Here is a 25,031-nt window from a genome sequence, read left to right on the forward strand (position 1 = left end):
AAGAAGAAGAAACCACTTTTGGGTTTCCTATTCTCGATGTAACCAGGAATATCACTATGAAAAACATACCAATGGCATCTCTTCCGCTCTTCTATGGTAAGTTCTCTAAAGACCCATATGCCTTCGTATTTGAATTTAACATTTTATATAGGAGTTATAATTATTACAAGGATGCACATAAGCTCAAGCTATTCCCAACCACCCTGAAAGATGTAGCCCTTAGATGGCTTATGAGCCTAGGGGAACACACCATCTACTCTTGGGATGATATGAAGTTTGTATTTCTCAAGAAATACCAAGAATTTGCAAAAGTAGGGATGTGAACGATATTCTTAGGATGCAACAATTACAAGACACGAACTTAGATGAATATATTGAACATTTCTTTTATAATTTCCATAAATCCCGAGGGGCACATCTAGATGAGAAGACTATCATAACTATCTTTTTAAAGGGGATAAGGGATGAATGTATCTAAAACTTAAATCTTCGAAGTGGTGGGGATGTTTATAAAAATATCTTTGTTGAAGCGATTGAACTATGTCACACTTACTCACAGAGTTAGGCTAAAGTAGACAAGAAGCTCCATGACAATTCCTGAGATTATGTGCCAATAAATCATAAATATGTACCCAACACTGTCACTAGAGTGGAATTAGGAAACTTGTTGGAAGAATTCAAAACTAATATCCTAAACACTATTGGTAACTAGCTTGACATAATAAAACTAAAAAAGAAACAAGAAGATGAGAGGGCTGCCATGGAAATCTTTTGTCCTAAATGCGGAAATAAGCATGCTGAGAGGGAGTGTTCCATTAATGTTATTAAGGTTTGTGGGATTTTTTCTTTAGAACATGCAACCAATAAGTGTCCATCTCTTCTCAGTTTACAGGCTATCTATAAGGGCAATGTTGAAACAAATGTTTTTTCACAAACAAACAAGAAACCCTCTTGGAGAATCCAAACCAAAACATGTTTCAAGATCCTAGTTTTGAGGGCTATGGTCAGAATCAAACTTGGAGTTTCCAGCCATATTACCCTCCTTGGTTTAATCCTCAAATACAAAGCACTCCTTGGAATTAGCATTGGAGGGAAATCCTTATGGAGACACTTTTCAGCCCCAAAACCAATCCTATCCTCCATACTCAAGCATGCATAGTATGTCCTACAATCCGAACACTCAACCTTATCAGCAAAGGTACAACCCAAACCATTATCAACAATCCTCATTACCTCTTCCTCCTTTCAACTAGCTTTTACATGCACTGTCCAAACCCTAATCCTCGCAGGCACTACCATCATTGAAGCCACCTCGTCCTACTTAAATGAAAACTTCTGTCCCAATAAATGACATTCAATTATGAAATGGGAAAACAATCAATAAGGAAAAATTAGTTGTCATTATTCAGGAAGAGGCCCCTCAAGAACAAACTGAAAATCACCTTCAACAAGAAAAGCAAAAACAAAAAGAAGAACCAATTAAAAGACTACTTGTTAAGAAGGAAGAGATCCCAATTGAATATGATTTAGAATATGAATTAAGGAATGTTTGTATTAAAATTCGCTATTACAAGCCATTAGAGACATTCCTATCTACACTAAAATCATTAAAGGTCGTTGTATTAAGAAACCAAGAAGGAAAGGACATAAGAACCAAAATGTAAAAGTCATGAGTGAAATGTCTAGGATGATATCAGATTTACCATTAAAATATAGTGGCCTAGGAAATCCCATAGTGACCATCAAAATCAATGGAGTACTTATGCCAAACACCCTTGTAGACTTAGGAGCAATGATGAATGTTATGACTTTTGAAACTATGACATCTTTACAATTGCAAAGGGATCAAACCTACACCTATTATTTTATGGTTTGTAAATAAATCCATTATTAAACCCATGGGAGCTCTAGAAGACATAGTAGTCACCATTTCTTCCTAGCAATATCCCATCGATTTCATTGTCATTTCTCCTAACACACCAGGAAACCTTGTAGTCCTAGTATGCCCTTGGTTAGCTACTATGGATACTATGATAGGGCGTCGAAATGGAGAAATGGTCATTTCCAATGGTTCATATAATAAAAAATTGTCAAAATTTTCCCATGCTCAAACTGCTGCTGAAGTATCCTTGTCGATAGAGAGTCCTTATGGAGACAAGGATTGTATGTTTCCTTTATTATCATTAGAGCAATCTAGAGGACTCTAGGAACAATCAGAAGATAATATTTTGCAGCAATTTTTATCTGATTGTTCTTATATTGATTATCTGATTTCTTTTATTGGTTATGAACATATTTTCGGTAATGAGTTTTAGGAAGCTTGTCATCCAATTATATTTGCCTCATTTACAGCAATAGAGGACAAAAATGAGCTCAATACAAAACTAGTTGAAACCAGTGAAGGAAAAATTTTGTATATTGGCAACGAAATAGATGAAGAACAGAAGCAGAAATTGTTGATCATGGTTCAAGAACAATCTAGAGCTTTCACTTGGGACTATTTGGACATGAAATGAATACACCCAGAGACATTCATCCACCACATCTACACCAATGTGGAGATGAGACTAATTCGACAGTCGCAGAGACACATGAACCCAACCTTGAAAGAAATTGTAAAATATGAGTTGCAGAAGTTATTGGATGAAATATGAGTTGCAGAAGTTATTTATCCCATTTCATATAGTAGATTGGTGTCACCTTTGGTGTTTGTTCTGAAGAAGAATGGTAAGTGGAGAATATGTGTTGATTACATGGATTTAAACAAATCCACCCTATGATATTACTTTCCGCTACCATGTATTGATCAGGTACTTGGCACACTTTCTGGTAAGAAGTATTTCTCTTTTCTAGATGGGTGCATTGGGTACAAGCAGATTCAAATAGCTAAGGAAGACCAAGAGAAGACCACTTTCACTTGCCCTTGGGGTACCTATGCCTATCGAGTTCTTCCTTTTGGCCTCTGCAATGCCCCATATACCTTTCAACGAGATGTTCTAGCCATCTTTTCTGACTTGATCCATGAATGTGTAGAAGTCTATATGGACAACTTAATAGTATATCGAGATGATTTTTCCCAAGCTCTGGAAAATCTAGAAAAAGTGTTGATTCAATGTCAAGAAGCCCATCTAGCCCTCAGTAGTAGTAAATGTAAAATTATGCAAACTAAGGGGATAGTCTTGGGCCATCATGTCTCATTTGAAGGAATCAATGTCAATCCAGCCAAGGTTGAGGTAATCTCGCATATTTCAATTCCTTGTGCATAGAAAGAGGTAAGAATCTTTTTGGGACATGCGGTTACTATCATTGATATATCGAAACTTTTACAAGGATTGTACCACCTTTACTTAAATTATTAACTAAGGACGTTGATTTGTTTGGAATGATGATTGTCAACATGATTTTTCAGGTATTAAAGGACAGGTTGTCCATTGCTCCAATATTAAGGGGACCATATTGGTCCTTTCCATTCCACATTTGCATGGATGCTTCAGATACCACACTTGGAGCAGTCTTAGTACAAAGGGAAGATCACTCTCCTTATGCTATTTATTTTGTTAGCAAGAATATTTCCCCCGTTGAACCAAAATATACAATTACTGAAAAGGAATTGTTAGTAGTTGTTCCTACCATTAGCAAATTTAGACATCACATAGCCGGTTATGATACTTTTTTCCATATCGATCATTCTGCGATTAGATTTTTGATGAAAAAACCTATCACTAATGGTAGGATTACTATATGGACGTTGCTTTTGCAAAAACTTAATATAATTTCGATTGATATGCCTGGGCGAGATAATTTGGTAGCTGACTTCTTGTCTTGAATGAATGTCATGTAGGGAATTGTACCAAACCCAGTACTAGATGATTTCTCAGATGAATAATTGTTTGCTATATCTACCATTACTCCCTGTTTTTCATATGTTGCCAACTACCTGGTTTCAGGGAAGTTTCCTCAGAATCTGTATATCAGGGAAAATCATAACATTATATAGTGTAGTGCCAACTACTCCGGATCGATAGAGACTTGTTATACACTGGACCCAACTTGATCATGAGGATATGTGTGCAAGAAAATGAGATATTTGATGTGTTGAAGGTCTACCACAATGAACCTTGTGGGGGGAACTTTGCAGACAAAAGGACCACATACAAAGTCATTCGCACTGGGTATTATTGGTCCTCGCTCTTCAAAGATGCTAAAAAGTTTGTATCCAGTTGTGACGCTTGTAAGAGGATGGGCAGACAAGTTCCTTTGGATGAGGCGCCCCTTCAGACATATATATCAATATAACCTTTCAAGAAGTGAGCATCAGATTTCGTGGGACCTATCTCCCCCATGTCAAAGAAGAAAAAGCATATTCTAGTTTGCATCGACTATGTTATGAAGTGAGTGGAAGCCAAGGCTTTGTATGTTGCAACTGAAAATGCAGTGGTGGAATTTCTTTTTGAAGGAATTTTTACTAGAATTGGAGTACCCCAAGAGATTTTTACTGACCAGGGCACACAATTCACATCAAAATTGGTCAAGTCTCTCAATGAATAGTACCAAATCAAACATCAGAATCTACTCCTTACCATCCCCAAGCTAATGGGCAGTTGGAATCCACAAAAAAAGTGTTAGAGTCCATCTTAACGAATACTATTCAGTTACATCATAGAGATTAGGCTGACAAGTTGTTGGAGGCATTATGGGCATACCACATAACTTCAAAGAATGTGACAGGGCGCACCCCGTATGAGCTAGTTTATGGTAAACAGGTACTACTACCTATTGAATTCAAAGTGAAAACATTTCAAACCGCCACTCAACTTGGGATCAATCTTGATGAAGCCCAAGCAAAAGGGTTAATGCAGCTAAATGAGCTTGACGAGATTAGACAAGATGCATTCCATCGAACCATGTTGGTGAAAGACTAGAGATCTTGTTGGCATGATAAGTTTATTAAAAATAATATTCCAGGAGATTGTGCCTTTCTTTATGGTAGTAAGTTGAAACAATTCAAAGGTAAATTATCCACTAGGTGGTTAGGTCCCTATGAGGTGGATGAGGTTTTCAAAAATGGCTCAATCCGAATTAAAACTATTGATGACAGTAAGACCTCTTTTGTAGTAAATGGCCACTGACTCAAGATTTATCACCAACCACTCTCTCGACAAAAGTTTTTGTAGGAGATAAGAAGAGATCCAGAGATGGAGTGGGTCCATGAAAGTGACCAGCCTCTTGCTGGTTCATTTGGTTTATTTATCTCATTGTGCATGTGTGTATCAATGGCATGTCATTGCCCATATATTTAGGTGTTTCTCCCCACAACCCATGTAGAATAAAGGAGAAATTTGTCTTGGGTAGGTCTATTCCTTTAACAAGACTTGACAGATTAATTATGGAAAAGGAGCCTTTCAAAGTCTTCTTTGGATGTTTTCAAAGTCTCAAAAATTGAAACTCCCGAGTAGTAACTGATCTCAGCTCGTAAAAACTACACAGGACAGTGGTAGCCTAGGGATTCCTTGATTACAGATTTATTCTTTTCCGGCCTTAAGGAAATATTTATGAAAAAAATCCCCTTGGATTCGCCTTTGGGTGGTTCAGACTCTCTAAATATGAATACCTCGAGCAGTGGCTACTTTAGACTCATTTAAACTATAGAGTAGTAGTAGTTAGGGATCTTCTGGGTATAAAATTATTCTTTTCCGGGCTCAGCAGAATACTTACGGAAAAGAAACCCCCCTAGAGCTTTCTTTCTAGCCATTTCAAGCTCTCTAAATATGAAATGCCTCAGGCAGTTATCATCCCTGGCCTGTTTAAAATCTATGGGATGGTGAGTAGGTTTACCATGATCTGCAGGCAACATTCAGCAGATTTCATGACAGCACTCAAGGAGACACTTTTAGATTTTATACTCCAAATTTTTATGTACTTAGCAACTTTCCATACTCTAATGTGTAAAAATTAAAGTCCGCTATTGTGAATGTATTTCGAGAACAACATTTTGTGTTATGCTTCATTTTCATAAGCATCACTTCATAACTAGTGTTTGCTTCTACTATAAACCAAATATGGTCGATCTCTATAGCTCAACACCTTATATCATTGTGAATTAGTAAAGTATGTGCTCATAATTTATTTAGATTTAATTATGAATAGTTAAAATGTTGTCAAGTGATATGTATCCTATGTTTCCCTGATCATTTCTACCCTTTGTTCATATCCTGATCCCTTACACTCCCTGTCCTATAATCATTACCTTCTCCCTGTCATCATTCCCTAAAGGACCCTTGTCAATCCTCTCGACTCATGTTAAATCCTCCATGTCGTCCTAATCATTATCAAACTTCCCCACTTAAATCACATATGAACCATGGCTATTATCACACCTTCAACCTTGTACTACCCCATCATTGTGATAATCATTCCCATGGAGGCACGATGAGGGTGGAATCATCGACATGATGGGGGAAGTTCTCATCAAAATCAAGGCAACTGTTTTGTTTATCAATTATAAGGGAATTCTATTCTTATCTAAGTTGTTGCAGGCAGAGAGTTAAAATTTTCAATTGGATTCAAAAATTGTGGTTTTACATAGGCATGGGGGATGATCACCATGAGTCGACCTTTGGAAAATTTCCCATAGCCTGAGTATCCACAATGCAATGGAATTCTTGAAGAGCGGGGATGGTTTCCATTTTTAATAACCCCTGGCATTTTCTCAGAATTTTGATGGAGAGCATGTTAAAGTTGGTAATTTGAATTTTAAGGTTACAAAGGAGTCTCTTAGCCATGCAATAGGGTTACCCTCTATGGGTGAACCATTCTTCAAGGGTGGGCAATTAAATATTCCAAATTGTGCCTCATTCCTCAAGCCAGCCTATCAGTCAATCAGCTGGATGAAAGGTATACTACAGAGTTGTATCGAAGAGAAATGGCACCCTTTGATCACCATGTTGCAACACTTTGTTACCTTTGAAGGAAGGTATGCCATAGTGTTTTTATATCATATTCGCTTGTTATCACATTTTGCAGAAGATAGTAAGATCAATATTCCACATTTCTTGAGGTTAAGCTTGCATAAAATGTCTAAAGGGGTGCAATCAGAGAGAAAGAACCTTGAGACAACCTTATATCACCATAGTCTTATTAAAATGGTATTTGTTGCTAAGCTTACAAAGCGACGAAGGTCTTGGGAAGACTTCTTGATTGAAAATTTTCTTGGAGAAGAGACTCAGTTCAAAGGTCAGCAATGATTGGTGGGAGAGTCACTTAAGCATAGAAGGGAGACCTTGTCACAACATTCCCAAATGACGCCGAACCTTACAAACAACCATGTCTCTCCTATTATCAAAACCCCTCAAGAATCAACACCTTGTTCTAATACTATGGAAGAGGGGACATCTTCAAAAACCCAAAGGGTAATTAAGCAAAGGAACAAGCAGAGCAAGGGTAGTAAAGAAAAACCTGATCCATCTGACATTGTAGGGTCAAAAGGTGAAGAACTTGCATCTAAATCTCTTGGAGCTCATGCAGGGGTAGAACAAAAGCCTAAGCATAAGAAAACTCTTTTTCCATCCCAAGTACCATCAATGTCCATGGCAAAGACTTCGATCCAAGGCTGCCGCAGAACTAGAAGCATGAACAAGCTTAAGACTCCTAAAGTTATAAATTCTGAGTGTATTGATGTTATTTCCTCTCCTGACTCAGATGGAAAAGAATTGCATTCTTCCCCTGAAGAAATTCTTGTCTTAACATCTATAATAGAGATCCCCTTCGACATTGCACAAGATTTAGAAACATAGTCCCCTGTTCATTCCTTGCCCAACAAGAATCCTAGTCGAAATGTCACCAAAAAATTTGAGCAAGCTTCCTCACTGGGAAAAGGTAATAGAAAAACACAAGCAGGTAGTGCCTCTCAACAATATACGACACCCATGAAAACTCCGACTCCTATAGAAGAAACAAACCTGAAGATTCTCTTAGTGAAGTTGTAGAGAAATATTGTTAAACTCCGTAAGAAAGCAAACAAGTATCGAGTGTTATTCTAGTATGTTAGAGAAGTTAACAATCATATCAGGGAAACTAATCTTTGGTTGTTTTCCTGAAATGATGAGCTGAAGTGGAGGAACAAGCAGTTGCTACGTTGGAAAAACTCTAGGATGAAACCCACCAAAAAGCTAAGTTCTCAAGAGATTTCTCTACAGTTTAAGAAATGTTCCATTCCAATTAAGCATGGGTTAGAGGTCTTGGTTAAGGCCACTGATCTTTGACAAGAGTTCCTTTTGCTACCACATCATTACTATTTTTATCATACTATGGCAACATGCATGAGGACATGCATTCAAATCGGCATGGGAACATGTTGGTGCCCATTTTAGTCCCTAATTTTTTGCCTCTCATCCCTATTTTCACCATATTTTTCCTATGAAAGTACTCCTACTACCTACCCTATCCCTTGCATCACTCCCTAAACCCCACTAGTACATAACTAAGAGGTAAATGCACTTAAATCACATTATTTTTCTATTTGTGATTGAATTTAAGTGAATTCTTGAGTCATGTGTTTATATGATAACTATTTAGTCATGGGTCTAGCTGGAAGCTTGGTGGAAGGATTGGCAGGTCAGCATACATGGAAATATGCCTTGTCATCAACATCGATATCAGCCTTTAGATTCAAGCAATCGATCCTTGACCGAATTCAAGAAATTCTGGCCAGGTGGGCTCCTTCTTCTTGTTTTGACCATCGAAGTTTACACAACGATCTGTAAGGATAGGCGCGAAGCTTCCAAGATCTATTTGTTATGTTAAGAATGATAATTCCAAGGTCGAAGATCCTCCAGATCAGAATCAAAGCGGACTACTCTCATAATAGTAGTCAGTTACTCTAGAAGGAAGCATTTTGTTCTAAGTAGAGTCAATATGATTTGGAGCAGATCGAGCAGTGCTTAGTGTTGGAAATAATACTGAGAGGGGGGAGTGAATCAATATTATCAGATCAATATAACTTTTCATTTTCTATATTAAGATTCATATGTGATGCAACAAGTATATATTTAGTAAACATATGATTCAGTTAGTTGATCTCTAATGAGTGCATCAGAACATTATTAACCATATGAGTAGTAAACAAGAGCAGTAAAATAGAACAGATCATCACACAGAAGAAGCACATATGAACACCATGATGTAAGGTGGAAACCCAATGTGGGTGAAAACCACCTGCTGTAAGTCGTCTCAATCTTCTTTAATAAGAAATACCTTTTACAATAGTTCTGCACTGGTGCAGACTTATACCAGTACACAGGCTTCTACCTGTAGAAGGCTACAACCTTCTCTCATTCTCCAGACTATCCTGGAAGGGAGCTACAACCCCCTTTGCTCTTGTACTAGTCGATCCATTTACTAGTACGCAGGTTGCTACCTGCCTAAATGCTCCAACCTTTACTTGTTTTCCAGCTGCTACTAGAAGGAAGCTACCACCCCCTTGGCTCTTGTACTAGCTAATGTACTAGTACGTAAGTGCCGACCTACTGAAGGCTACAACCTTCTATTTCTTCCTCCAGGTACCAAGTTTCATCAATTTTCGGACTGGATACACTGAAGCACAACATCATAATCTGAAAGGCCGCGTTCATCCAATTTTCACACTAGACCCATTAATATCATTGAAGCTCATAATCAATCAATACTAGCATCATCAATCTCTAAATTACCCAATACTGAATCAATGCTTTCACCAAAGCCAACCCACATACACATCTGCAAATATTTCCTTATAACTTTGCAGCTGTTCCATACATCTAACATACCAAGATCATACCATTCATAAAACATATGTCAATAATTTAGATCTAGTCTATCTAACCAGATAATGATAAACAATACAATCATTAAGATCCCGATCCATCAAGTATCAAATAGATCTGTAATCAACCAACTTCCTTGTGCATAAATTGAATTAATACTTTCTCAGCACACAGCAACTAGATATCAAATCAGAACCTTGAACACCACAGTAATAGATAAAAATAGCTAAAACATATTTCAAGTAAATTTCGCAACTTCACCAACAGAAACCTGCGTATAGATCTATAAATTCATTCTTTCAAACATTCAGATATTAGTTAACCCAGATTATCAGGTTTATAGATCAAGCGCGTGCCACATATCACTGATCAAAATCATATAGAGATACCACTATTCCAGCCTTAAGATTTTGACCCATCAATAGAACTTATCCTTCTCCTTGCACTGAGGTTCCTTCTTTATGCAGATCTAGATCTGCACCATAACCCAATCACCGTATTCCAGATCTAGCACTTTATCAGATATTCAATTATTTAGAAGATGCCTTGCCAAATGATCTCCTTCCTCTTTTATAGCCTTAGGCCTTTCACAATACCACGGACCAAAAACCATATAAATTCAATACCATGGACCCAATACTTGGGATCAACACTTTTGGATGCAATACCAAGGACCAAAACCATAGGATCAAAAATTGTCGAACTAATACCATGAGCCAACCATGAAAGTGCGTGAACTTTTCTCTGCATGAAAGGAACTTTTCTCTGCATGAAAATGCCTGAACTTTTCTCTTCATGAGAGGAACGTTTCTCTGCATGAAAGTGCGTGAACTTTTCTCTACATGAAAGAAACTTTTCTCTGCATGAAAGTGCGTGAACTTTTCTCTACATGAAAGAAACTTTTCTCTGCATGAAAGTGCATGAACTTTTCTCTACATGAAAGAAACTTTTCCCTGCATGAAAGTGCGTGAACTTTTCTCTACATGAAAGAAACTTTTCTTTGCATGAAAGTGTGTGAATTTGAAAATAACTTTGCTACACTATAATTTATCATCTTTGTTATTTTCCATCAAGGACAACACTTGTCTCATAATGCCAACAATCTTCCCCTTTAGACTTGATGGCAAAGCTAACTTGTCATACTGAGAATTGTCATCTGATTCCTTTGAGCTGTCCTGCATCCTATGTATTCTGTCACATCTGATATCTCTTCCATAGATTCATCTAGATATATATAAGTGAGTTGATCTTCTACGAGTTGGTTGCCATCAAGTACAACACATGCTTCATAATGCCAACAATCTCCCCCTTTGGACTTGATGGCAACAATACCAAATCACTCTCCCCCTTTGACATCAAGGGCAAAGGGCGGACCAAGATATTCTCTTCCTTTGCTGTCCATACTCCCCCTGAGTGCCTGCTGAAATTTATGAATGAGCTCCCCATTTGTATATGCCAAGGTGTACCAATCTGTCCATGCTCCCCTTGAGTACATGTTGAGTCTCTGCACTACTGAGGTGTGCTGTTCATGCTCCCCCTGACTGTAGGCAAGATCTGCAAAAAGATGTTCTAAAAGAAGAACATGACTCTATCTTAAATGACCTTCCTATCACCAAAGAGTCATACATACGTACATCTCTCAACCAAGTGAGGATATACAAATATTGACTCATCCACCCATCCAAGTGGGCTTACACCAGAATTTTACTCATGATAAACAAGTACATTACATCATTCATCCCAGGCATAGTGGGGAAACCAAAAAAGGTCGTTACATGACCTTGATAACTAAAGACATATATGACATAGAGACGAAATATCTAGAGCAAGACTATGAAAGTTATCAATAACTAATATCAGCAGCATCTGTCAATCACTATTCATATCAGCAACCTGTAAATGTCTTGTAGCAAGGTATGTCTGCCTATAGATATCAACTCATCCTCTTGAAAGATATCATAGCCATCTCATCAACATCAAGATCTACATGATCTTATATATCATCCATGTATTATCAATCGGGGACATCTGTATCAATCAACATATGTAAGTATCAATCTGTCATTTTATCATCATCATGACTTCAACAATGCAATTTTGAGTAATCATTCATGTATCCAGCATATTGTATATAGTACTATGTATCTTTAGCTCAAGATCATCAACCGCATCAATCCTCATCCACATGAGAGCCAAGAACTATAGGAGGCTTGCATCAACTATATTATATGATCTTTATGCATATGACGACAGCAACATATGATCGACTCATCATCAAGTAATGAAGATGTGTATACAAGCTTTGTACTTTTCCTTATCCTTATAAAGATCACCATGTAAGCACTATATCATAGAATCAACCACAAATCTGATCTGATCATCAACTATGTAACCCCAAACATCATATGAGATTTTGTCATGGAAAACTCATAATCATATCATAGCAAGATGTATCCTAAGCATCATCACCAAGGACCACTAACCATAATGCCAACAATGCATTATTAAAAGTATCTGCTCCCCCTGAACCTGTGCCACTGTTTACTGTCAAATCTGATCACGCATATATCAACAAGAACTATCAAGACATCATCATCATCAAGTTAGGATCAAGACATTTCCACACATCATTAACAGATTGTAACCATTATCAAACATGTTAAATAATGGACTGAATCATATCAGACCCTCTTTCCTGAGCCTGTCCCTACTGCTTTTCCTCAAACAATCATATACATGACTGTGCAGTGACCAACTCGTGTATATACACAACTTTCCTTTATGAAACTTGTGTATGAAATTCAAAATACTGAAGTTTCACACTTTCAGCTCCTTCTGAGTCTATTGTGCCTATACATTGTGCTATGCCACATTTTTCTGACTGTACTTCACTTTTCTTCCATATCTTTAAGTGTGATGATGTTTTCTCCTTTTGGTGTGGTGACCGTACCTTGTTCCTGCATTCCTTGGCTATATGTCCAATCTTGTTGCATGCATAACATCTTACATGTTTCATCTGAGTAAATGGCCGACTATTACTTCCATAATTAGGAGTAAAAAATTTTCTTTGAAGAATATCTTTCCTTGATTTTTGATGGGGTTGACCTCTCCTCTCCTTGTTGATCATTTTAGATTTCTCTTTAGAGTTCCTTGCCTCACCTTGCGAACTAGATTCACCTTCAACAGATTCATGAAAACCAAGACTAGTTTTGATAGCAGGAGACCTTTGACTACTAAGAATATCATCCAAGACTTTAGTACTATCTTCAAATCGTAACAGTTTATCCTTTTCTCCTTTTAAGATATTTACCTCAATCTGAAGCTGTTCTTCCTTTTCCACTTCAGACTTTCTTCCTTCTTCCATTTGTTGCCTTAGTTTGAGAATCTCCTTTTCTTGTTCTTCATTCAGATCCTGCTGCATTTGACGAATTCTGAAGGTACATTCCAGCTGAGATTTTAAGCTGATAACTTTGTTTTCCTGTTTTTCAATAGCTTGGAGTAGATCTTTATTCTGCTACTTTGATTCTTCAAGATCTTCTTTTAGTGAGAGGATCGTAGCTTCAAGCCTTTCAAGTCCAAAGGGGGAGATTGTTGGCATTATGATGCATGTGTTGTACTTGATGGCAACCAACTCATAGAAGATCAACTCACTTATATATATCTAGATGAATCTATGGAATAGATATCATATGTGACATAATACATAGGATGTAGGACAACTCAAAGGAATCAGATGAAAATTCTCAGTATGACAAGTTAGCTTTGCCATCAAGTCCAAAGGGGGAGATTGTTGTTATTATGAGACAAGTGTTGTCCTTGATGGCAAATCACACAGATGATAAATTATAGTGCAACAAAGTTATTTTCAAGTTCACGCACTTTCATGCAAAGAAAAGTTTCTTTCATGTAGAGAAAAGTTCACGCACTTTCATGCAGAGAAAAGTTTCTTTCATGTAGAGAAAATTTCACGCACTTTCATGCAGAGAAAAGTTTCTTTCATGTAGAGAAAAGTTCACGCACTTTCATGCAGAGAAACGTTTCTTTCATGTAGAGAAAATTTCACTCACTTTCATGTAGAGAAAAGTTCCTTTCATGAAGAGAAAAGTTCACGCACTTTCATGCAGAGAAAATTTCCTTTCACGCAGAGAAAATTTCCTTTCATGCAGAGAAAAGTTCACGCACTTTCATAATAACTAGATCTATCTCTAAGTTTCTTGATTGTTGTGCTCTTTTCATTGACTTCATTTCTTATAGCTGTTACTTCATCCTGCAACCTTTGATATTTGTCCTTGAATAACTTCCTTACCTTGCTTCCTTCCTCTTGTTGAGCCTTTAGTCTAGTAGCTACTTCTTTGAAGGCACCATCCTTTATGTTCAATAGATCTTCTTGATCTCTAATTTTGTCTGTCAGCCTCTTAAATTCTACCTCTATTTGATATCCTTCTTGCTCACCCATAAGAGCACATTTAGTTGTTTCGTTATCACTTACATCACCTTCAAATGGATAGATAGTTGGAACATCAGAGGATAACAAATTCATACCTGATAGTTCATCTTCATTTTGAAATGATTCTGAATTTGAAGTGCTTCTGCATAATCCCCAATCGATTCTCCCACTGTCATAGTTCTTCTAAGATGTATTCTTCTGCTTAGGCGCTTTCTTCTTAAGCTTCTTTTCCATTGTTCCACAAATCTCCTTCAAGAAATCAAGCTTCTACAAAAGGACCTGCTCTGATACCAATTGTTGGAAATAATACTGGGGGGGTGAATCAGTATTATTAGATCAATATAACTTTTCACTTTCTATATTAAGATTCATATGTGATGCAACAAGCATATATCCAGTAAACATATGATTCAGTTAGTTGATCTCTAATGAGTGCATCAGAACACTATTAACCATATGAGTAGTAAACCGGAGCAGTAAAATAGAACAGATCATCACACACAAGAAGCACATATGAACACCATGATGTAAGGTGGAAACCCAATGTGGGTGAAAACCACCTGCAGCAAGTCATCTCAATCTTCTTTAATAAGAAATACCTTTTACAATAGTCCTGTACTGGTGCGGACTTATACCAGTACACAGGCTTCTACCTGTAGAAGGCTACAACCTTCTCTCATTCTCCAAACTCTCCTGGAAGGGAGCTACAACCCCCTTTGCTCTTGTACTAGCCGATCCATTTACTAGTACGCAGGCTGCTACCTGCTGAAATGCTCCAACCTTTACTTGTTTTCCAGTTGCTACTAGAAGGGAGCTACCACCCCATTCTCTCTTGTACTAGCTGATGTACTAGTACGTAGGTGTCAACCTATCGAAGGCTACAACCTTCTCTTTCTTCCTCTAGGTACCACGTTTCATCAATTTTCAAACTGGATACAGTGAAGCACAACATCATAATCTGAAAGGCCACATTTCATCCAATTTTCATACTAGACCCATTAATATCATTGAAGCTCATAATCAATCAATACTAGCATCATCAATCTCTGAATTACCCAATACTGAATCAATGCTTTCACCAAAGCCAAACCACATACACATCTGCAAATATTTTGTTATAACTTTGCGGCTGTTCCATACATCAGACATACCCAAATCATACCATTCGTAAAACATACGTCAATAATTTAGATCTAGTCTATCAAACCAGATAATGATAAACATTACAATCATTAAGATCCCGATCCATCAAGTATCAAATAGATCTGCAATCACCAACTTCCTTGTGCATAAACTGAATTAATACTTTCTCAGCACACAACAACCAGATATCAAATCAAAACCTTGAACACTGCAGTAATAGATAAAAATAGCTAAAACATATTTCAAGTAAAGTTTGCAACTTCACCAATAGAAACCTGCGTATAGATCTATAAATTCATTCTTTCAAACATTCAGATATTAGTTAACCCAGATTATCAGATTTATAGATCAAGCATTCGCCACATATCACAGATCAAAATCATATAGAGATACCACTATTCCAGCCTTATGATTTCGACCCATCAATAGAACTTATCCTTCTCCTTGCACTGAGGTTCCTTCTTTATGCAGATCTAGATCTGCACCATAACCCAATCACCGTATTCCAGATCAAGCACTTTATCAGATATTCAATTATTCAGAAGATGCCTTGCCAAATGATCTCCTTCCTCTTTTATAGCCTTAGGCCTTTCACAATACCACGGACCAAAAACCATAACAATTCAATACCATGGACCTAATACTTGGGATCAACACTTTTGGATGCAATACCATGGACCAAAACCAAAGGATCAAAAACTATCGAACTAATACCATGAGCCAACCATGAAAGTGCGTGAACTTTTCTCTGCATGAAAGGAACTTTTCTTTGCATGAAAGTGCATGAACTTTTCTCTTCATGAAAGGAAATTTTCTCTGCATGAAAGTGCGTGAAATTTTCTCTACATGAAAGAAACTTTTCTCTGCATGAAAGTGCGTGAAATTTTCTCTACATGAAAGAAACTTTTCTTTGCATGAAAGTGCTTGAACTTGAAAATAACTTTTCTGCACTATAATTTATCATCTGTGTGATTTTCCATCAAGGACAACACTTGTCTCATAATGCCAACACTTAGATTAGTTTATAGTTGCTAAGGTTGTCATAGTTAATTAAATTGTTATTTTCACATTCACACAGTTGCCTTTAAAGGTTGTTGTAATGCAATTAAAATGCTAGTCGAGCTAGCTGGTTAAGAGTTAGAATTGTTGTTGTTGTTAGTAAGATACACTGTGACTTATGTCAATTAGTTCCCAAACTCTATTTTGAAAATATAAACGATCACTTTCAAGTTGTGAGCCAAAAGCGTTGTTATCATGGTTTATTGTGAGTTATATCTTTGATGTTTTAAATCCTTCTTTCATTACAATAAGCTAGCTTACTCTAGGCATGGGAGGGCCCACCACCTCTGGAAATAAGCCTCATTAATAGTTCAGATAACTAGGTTTGTGCATGTGATTTTATAGTTTGAATTATGTGTGTTATAGTTACGAATATTGGTATATGATTTCATTACATATGTGTGGTTTGTTACCTTACAAATTAAATGACTTAAGGGTTGATTTCCTGTGTTGACAATATCTGATTCATTTTATAACCTAAGCTTATATTTTAACACAGAACCATGTTCTGTTCCTCCACTTAAGTCACATTTATTCATATTTATAATTGGAGTGTCCATGATAAAGAAAAGCAATTGATTCTTAATGTTTAAGAAGCACAATTCCTGTGTGTTTATCCATGTAAGTTATGATGTATGAGTGTGAATGAAGAATTCCTTTTGTATATTTGAGTGGCTAAATTATGGTTTGAAAGGTTTGATTGTGATCGTAAACGAATTTGTGCTTGGTAGTGATAGGTGTTGTGTTTTTTTCATTTCCGCAATTTGAATTGTTTGATTTGTTTCAAGCATTATGATTTAGTTCAAGAAGCGTGGTTTACTTCAAAGATTTTCATTCAGAGCATTGATTTGAGTTATTAAATTATCATAGGATAATTTAGATTTATTCTCTCATGATAGAATAAGTTTGATTACCATTCCCAGTGTTGTAGTATAAAGGTTGATTTTATAGCAATGTGAAAACAATTTGATTTCATTTATAAACTTAGACAATTTCGTTAAGATTTCTTTTTCCTTTAAGCACCAATAGATTAGTTCAATTTGATTTCAAAATTAGTCTTTGTAGAAGTGTGATTTGAATACATTTTATTTCTGAGCAAGAATAGTCTAGTTCGATAGTTCAGGGTTTGATTTTGGTTTTCCTTTTAAAGTTGGAGTATTACATTTTGATTTCTCAGAGATTAAGTTTTGATGATTGCTTGCCTCTACCTTTTGAATAATTAGAGTTTGAACTTCCTGTTTTGAAAAGGGTTTATTTCAAGAATTGTGCTTAGAGTGAATTTCATTAAGCCTTTGGTTTCAGTAAGTTTGTCTTTTGATTGCAGAGATTTAGAATAAGGAACATAAATGGATTTAGTTAAGTTGATTTCCTTTATATTTATTATCTTTTCTGAGGATGAGATGAGTGCTATCTTGCTTAATTGATAGTGTTTTTTTCACCATTCTGTACGTAAGGATCATTATCAAGGAAAATTACATACTATAAACTTAATCTTGAGCCAAAAACGCAGTACAACTCATGATTCTGAGTCCTGGTTAACAATTAAATATTAGGAGGTTTAATCAATAATTAAAACTCTTAACAGTTTCCACCGCAGTCTCTTTCAAGAAATTCCTGCATCACTTTATCTGCTTCATTTTTCAACAAACAATTTAGTAAAACTCCACCAACATCTTTCCAATACATATTTTTATCTAGAATACAAAATTTCATAGCTTTTAGATTAATAAATCTAGCTTTCGTTTTAGTCAAACCAGGAGGAGCTTGTAAATGATGTAGAACAAAAATAATGTTTGCATACCAAGGAGAGGTAGAAAAATCTTCTTCTATCTATGGAGTCACCAACTCATATAGTTAATTGAACATTGCTAGAAAATTTATATCCAAAGCATGTAAATTAGATTCGACCATTAATTTTGCTAACCCCTAACCCTTAATGAGTTTGGTAGGTCATATTTTGAAGGGCATTTTCTAATATAATGGCAATCCAATTACCCCTCTTCCCATCAAGATCATTTTGGGTTAGTATATCTTTAACAATTGCATTTGGAACAAAGGCAATTATATGTGAATGGAGGATATACACTCTGAAATATTTTATTGCTTTTACCAGGGAAAAAGCTTGTTTCTCCATTTTGTCATATTTTAATGCAAAATCTCTCAAAGCTTTGCTAAAGAAAGGAATAGGTTTTTCATGGACTTTATTATTCTTCTATAAGAGAAATGCAACAATCGTATGTTGAGAAGCAAACGAGAAAATCAGAAAATCTTTTGTAAAATCTAGACTAATCAAAAGAGGAGCTTGAGTTAAAGCCTATTTTACCTTGTCAAATGACTGTTTAGCTTCAATTTTCCATTTCACCTCAGTGTCTTTCCTTAGCATGTTGGTTTTATTCTTTAAAATATTTGTTAGATTAGGAATGAATCTCCTCAGAAAATTGATCTGACCAATGAAAGATTGAACTTCCTTTACATTTATAGGGGGATTAATATTTAATATAGCGTCGATTCTGCTAGGATCTATTTTGATTCATTCCTTTGAAATTATGTGTCCCAATAGTTTTCCTTATTGTAAACCAAACAATGTCTTCTTTGGGTTGAGGGAAATATGAAATCTCCTACATTTTTCAAAGATTCTCCTTAGGTGAAGTAAGTGTTCCTCATCTATTTTCAAAAAAAAGAGTGATGTCATCAAGATATATGACTATAGAGTGACCCATTTTGTTTGCAAAGGTAAAGTCCATTGCTCTATGGAAAGTGGCACTAGCATTCATTAGACCAAAATGTATCTTCACATACATGAAAGTGCCCGAGGGTGTAGTAAACGTTGTCTTCTCTTGGTCTTCATGGTGTACTAAGACTTGATTATAACCAGAAAAGCCTAGATCCAACCACCTTTGGTAGAATTTTTTCCATCTTAGGAAAAGGGTAATTGTCTTTCAAAGAGGCTTTATTTAGATTCGGGAAATCAATACGGAGTCTGATTTCTCTAGTCTTTTTCCTACTTGGAACCAAATCAGACACCCATTTGGAATATTTTAAGGGCACTATGATCTTTGCATCATACATTATTTTAACCTCTTTTTCAATAAGAGGCATAAGAATTGGGTTCATTTTCCTTCATTTTTGTTTAAAAGGTTTATGATATTATTTTAAGGGAATCTTATGTTGTATAATTTTGGTGTCATAGGATTTTAAATTCTTAAACTCCAAGCGAAGACTTCTATGAATTCTTTACACAATTCAATGTACTTTAGCTTTTCTGCTGAGGGTAAAGATTTGAAAATTTTGATCATCTTAGGTTCTTTTTAAGTTCCAATATTATACTCCTCAACTCCAGCTCCAGTGGGTTCAATTTTGGGCTTCTTAGCTACATCATTAAAGTCAAACAAATATTCTAATGGAGCTAATCCCCTTGGAAAAACATTGTCTTTCAGTTGTAAAATTTTTGTTTCTTGTTTCTCTTGATCTATTTCTCCCAATTCTAATTTATTCACACTATTATGTACATGATCTTCTAAATCAAATTATGTATCTATATAAGCATCTTCAAACTCATCCTTAAACTGCAATTATTTTTCAATCTGGGCATCATTTCCAAAAACCTGCCAGTATCTAATGTTATCAGGTACAATAGGTTTGTTCTTTAATTCGGCAGTATGTTGGCGAGTAGGATGACATGGTAATTTACAAGTACTTGCCGAAGTAGCCAGGCCATCAGGCAAGATGTTTTGATCTCCAGAAACAACAAACATGCTATATTCAATGAAAGATTTTAGAAAATCAAACACAACATTCCTATAGGATCTAATCCTGGGATGTTTAGCAAAATATTCCCCTTTAATTTGGTTTATTACCAACTCAGAATCTCCATGAATGGAAATTCATTTTGCACCCACCTTCTTTAAAATCTGCAACCCTAAGATTAAGGTTTCATACTCTCATACATTATTTGAACATTGGAAATTCAATTTATAGGAATGACCCTATGCGTGATTAGTTTTCAAATTTGAAACCCATATGTGAGCTCCTTACCCTTGTTTACTAACAAATCCATCAAAAATAAAATTCCATAAAGTTTCATTTGAGTTACCCTGTTCAATGATTAATGTTTGGCATTCCTCAGTGTGACATAATGCAGTGTTTTGATTAGGAATTTGTTCCTGTACATTTCCATTATTATATATAATAAAGGAATCAAGGTCCGAATCGATAGAATATAAGGGATAATTATGAGGTCTTTCCTAAGTTGTGACCATGAATTTCATGATTTTTTCCCTATATAGTCTCCTATTCTAACCAAACACTGGAATTGTATCGTAAGACATATCCATTGGTAGGGTTCCCTAGATTTTATCTCCCCATGAACATGAAATCAACATGCCATATTTAGGTGGTATGTTCGCAACAACTATGTTCATTACCACATTTTTGGTAGGTATTTGGATTAATTTGACACATCAATCCTTAATAAGTCCAAGGAACTTTACTTGACTAGAATCAAATGAATAAATATCTTTATATATTCTAGTAATATCTAATCTCAATTTTTCCATGATAACCTTAGGCATGAGATTGTGAGAGGGCCTTGAGTCAAGCCTACCGTAGTGTAAGATTTTATCATGAATGTTCAAGCTAATGTAAAATGGTGGTACATCTCCATCTTGGAGTTTATTCAAATATTATTTCTAGTTGATTATCTGATACATTTACTGTATCAGTATTTTCTCCTATACTTAAAGATTTCATTACTTGTGATCTATATGTCGCTTTGTTCATCAGTTCTGTAAGGGGAATGTGTATTTTGAGTTTTTCCAATTCATGTTCTATATTAAATGATGTATGATTTTTGTTTAAATTGGTATCCTCTTATTTATCAGACATATCCTTTTGGGATATGTCTATTTGTTGGCTAGTGGTGAGATCATTTGTTTGAATTGATTTGGATGCAGTGTCAGGCCTTTTTTGGATTGGAACCTCAGGATTATTTCTAGCAAGAATCTCAATGTTCTTTTTAGCATGTGTATCAGCTAACTTTTTAGTTGGAGTATCAGGTGTTTTTCTACTCCTCAAATTGTATTGCTTATGGGCTTCCATAATTACAATTTCAAAATCCTTTTTATACTCTTTTGATTCTTTAGGTTCTACTTCATCCCGGTATAGCAGAAAAAGGTCTTGTTCTTATTAAGTAAGAAAAGTAGAATCATTGTCATTTACTCCCATTAAATTTATTTGATTATCATCTATATGATCAGCTATCTCTTCCTCCTCATCTGTGTAGTTCTCTTCAAAATGAGGTCTTACCTACTGATTTGGAACTTTTGGGTCCCTTTGTTTAATATGTGGTTGGTTTCTTCTAAAGTTTGGATTTCTGATTTGATGAGTTTGGTTTTCTCTAGGAGGATCCCTATAAGTTATGCTTATTATATCCATCATTTTATCCATAGTTCTAAGTAAAATATCTATTTGATAATCAGTGGTAGAAGAAGATGAAGGTTCCTCTTTGATAGTAACCCTTTCGTCAGCTTCCATTTTTTCTTTCTTAGCTAATAAATTAGCCTCAACTTTGAGTGCATTCTCTTGAATTTCCTATAAGGCTTTGGGATCTCTTTGTCTTATTTGATAAGCCATATCAACATCGAATCCTTCTGGGAAATGTATTGGGGCCAAGCTAGGGGGAGGTTTAATGGCAACTAGAATTGTGTTGTAAACCTTATTAAATCTGTCACAATATTCTTATACTGTTTCATTAGGTCTTCTCTTAAGGTTTTTGTATTCATTAAGAATCTGAAGAGAACTCTTTTTGGTTTCCCACTTATTTAGGAAAGACTATTGAAAAAAAGAAAGTTCAGCTATACTATCTGCTGCTCAGTTTTTGAGCCATTTTCTTACCTCTCCACCTAAGCTCTTGGAAAAAAGCCTCAGTTTTACATCCTTCTCATCTACTTCATGAACATATAAGAAATCATTAATTTTATCTATTTTTTGTTGTGCATTGATAGCACCAGTTCTATAGAATTGGAGGATCTTGGTTTGATAATCTTGGGGCATATCATGCAATTGGGCAAGTAAAACTAGGGGGCATAACAAGCAACCATGTTGGGTGGAACAATACATGGTCTTAACGGAGATGTAGATATAAGATTTGTGGGAATAGGTTGGGTAACTGTTTGTGATACTATTGGATTAGTAGAAATTATAGAACGGGTGGGGCCAATTGATGTCGAATGAATTGATTTGGAAGCGCAAGCTGATGTTGTAATAGTAAGAGCAGAAAGTTCATCAGATTTCTAGATATAAGCTTCGTGCACAACTTGATCAAGTGATGATACAAGATCCTGCAATTTGTCAAAGTTCTGGAGGGCTTGCTGATCCAAATTATGTTCAAAAGATGGTTCTACAGGTTTGTAGGGCTGTAGAATAGTTTCGTCAATTATTGTCTGTTCAACAAAACTTTCAGATTTGGTCCTGAATATATTGTTTTCAAATGGTAAGCCAAACTGAATATCTTGTATGGTATCGAGGTTTTCAGGAAGGAAATTTTCCTTAGAAAGGGGGCTGTTACTTCCTTGACTTTAAGATAAACTTCTCTTCCTTAGTATCTTTTTAGGATATTCTAAAATTTTGGCTGGTTCTGGATAAAGATTAGTTCAAGTATGAATTCTTTTTGGAGCTAGATCTTAAAGGTGAAGAACAACCTCTAATCCTTTATTTCTAAAATTTGAATCACTTTTTTTCCTAAAATAAAGTTTTATAAACTAGGGAAATTAACCTTATGAAAATGAAATGAACGATTGTTTTAGTCCCCAGTATGGTTTCTAGAACGTTAGCAATCTGTAATTTTCAAAGGTTGCAGAAGCAAATCACAAAGGTAACCACAAACCTACTTTGGAAGCTGGGATCTAGCCCTACCAGCTTCAGAGAGGGCTCTCTCTTTAAGATTTAACTTTTTTGTATTTAGATATTAGGCTAGTTAGGAGTGTTCAAAGTTTGGTTTTAAATTGATTGGTTGATTAAGTGCCTGAACCTTCAATTGGGCTATGGAGTCTATAGTTCAATGGGGGTCTGTTTCAAATTTTAAAAGGGGTTTCACAGGGAAAGGTAGCTAAACTAGATGGATCCTTTATATTTAAGTGAAATGGAATGGAAGAAAAGATATAAGTTCAATAGAAGTTAAAGAGAAATTAAGAATTCCTTAACATGATATTAGAAGAAAACATAGAAATGATCTATAGCCAGAAGAAGAGTGTATTTTTCAACAAATTATGTTCATCAACTTTCTATAAAATAATTTAGTTTTCAGAAAACATAAGGATGGAAACAAAGTAATAAAACATTAACAATGAAAGAAGCACATCACCAGATAGTATAACACATGAATCCTGTGAAGAATGACCTTTTTATTACTGATCAACCCATCAAATGAAAATAGTACAATAACATTTTGGAATGCAAAAATTCACGCAAAAATCAACCCTTGATACTTATAAAAGAGAAGTATTTATAAGATATTTACAAAATATCCTATCAAAAACGACTAGGATGTATTTAGGAATTCCTAAACTAAATCTATCTAACTTATTACAAATATTTAGGGAAATTCAAACTGTTTGAAGTGCTGGCAATAAATTTGTGGGATTGCTAACTGTCTGGCCCTTCGAATCCTACTATGTTGTTGATGCTAAGATGTACAACCAAATCCGTTGCTTACTCCAGTAATTCACATAATTTATCCTAGCATTCTCACTCGGGATAGTTGTATTAAGTAGCTTTTTGTAAACCTAGTCCACTTCAGTATATTTAACAAATGTTGGTTTGGACTTGAATATGTGTTTAATTTCATACTGAATGTCTAGGTCATATGCCAACACTTCCAAGAATGATTTTCTTGTCATGCTGATTCTTCCACCTATAAATTTGGAATTGTCTTTGGCCTTGGTCATCAATTTCTTAATGTAATCGGGCCACGTACTGAGCTTATCATTTATTACCAATAAATTAGGAAGTCCCTTTTTGTAAAGGGCTTCCAGCTTGCTGAATAATATTTGTGCGCTAATGTCTAAAATTTGACACTTTTCTTCAAGCTCCTTACCAAATTTCTCTTAGTCAGCACCTTCTTGACCTCCAGTATAGTTTCTGTTCTATCTTCAATCTCTAGCTCTTCTAATTCCTGTTTGTTTTTAGAGTTAAGGAATTTTATGAGCTCAGTAAATTCATTGGGTTTGTCACCCAACCATTTTCTGACTTCTTCAATGTCTTAATTAGATATTTCGATCAGTTCCTGCTGCTCAAATATAATTTGTATTGAAGGCCAACTCTCTATCATATCTTCATTAGTCTGTTTCCAACTATTTTCTTTGACCTATGCCAAGGTATTACCCATGAAAGTATCTTTTTCCATTTGTTGCAATCTCTGGGAAGGTGTTTTGTATTTTTGTACTTTTGTTAGGAGGAATGTTACACTAAAAAATGTCACCATGACTATTTACAGTTTGTATGGCTCCATCACCTGTCATACTATCCTCCTTGGCAAGTCTCATGCCTCTGCTTTCCATGTCAAACTCAAAGAAAGAGAGAAAAGT

Source organism: Pinus tabuliformis, chromosome 1_1, assembly GCF_031772625.1.
Source record: "Pinus tabuliformis cultivar Carrire ecotype Pingquan chromosome 1_1, CPIR1, whole genome shotgun sequence".
Lineage (NCBI taxonomy): Eukaryota > Viridiplantae > Streptophyta > Pinopsida > Pinales > Pinaceae > Pinus > Pinus tabuliformis.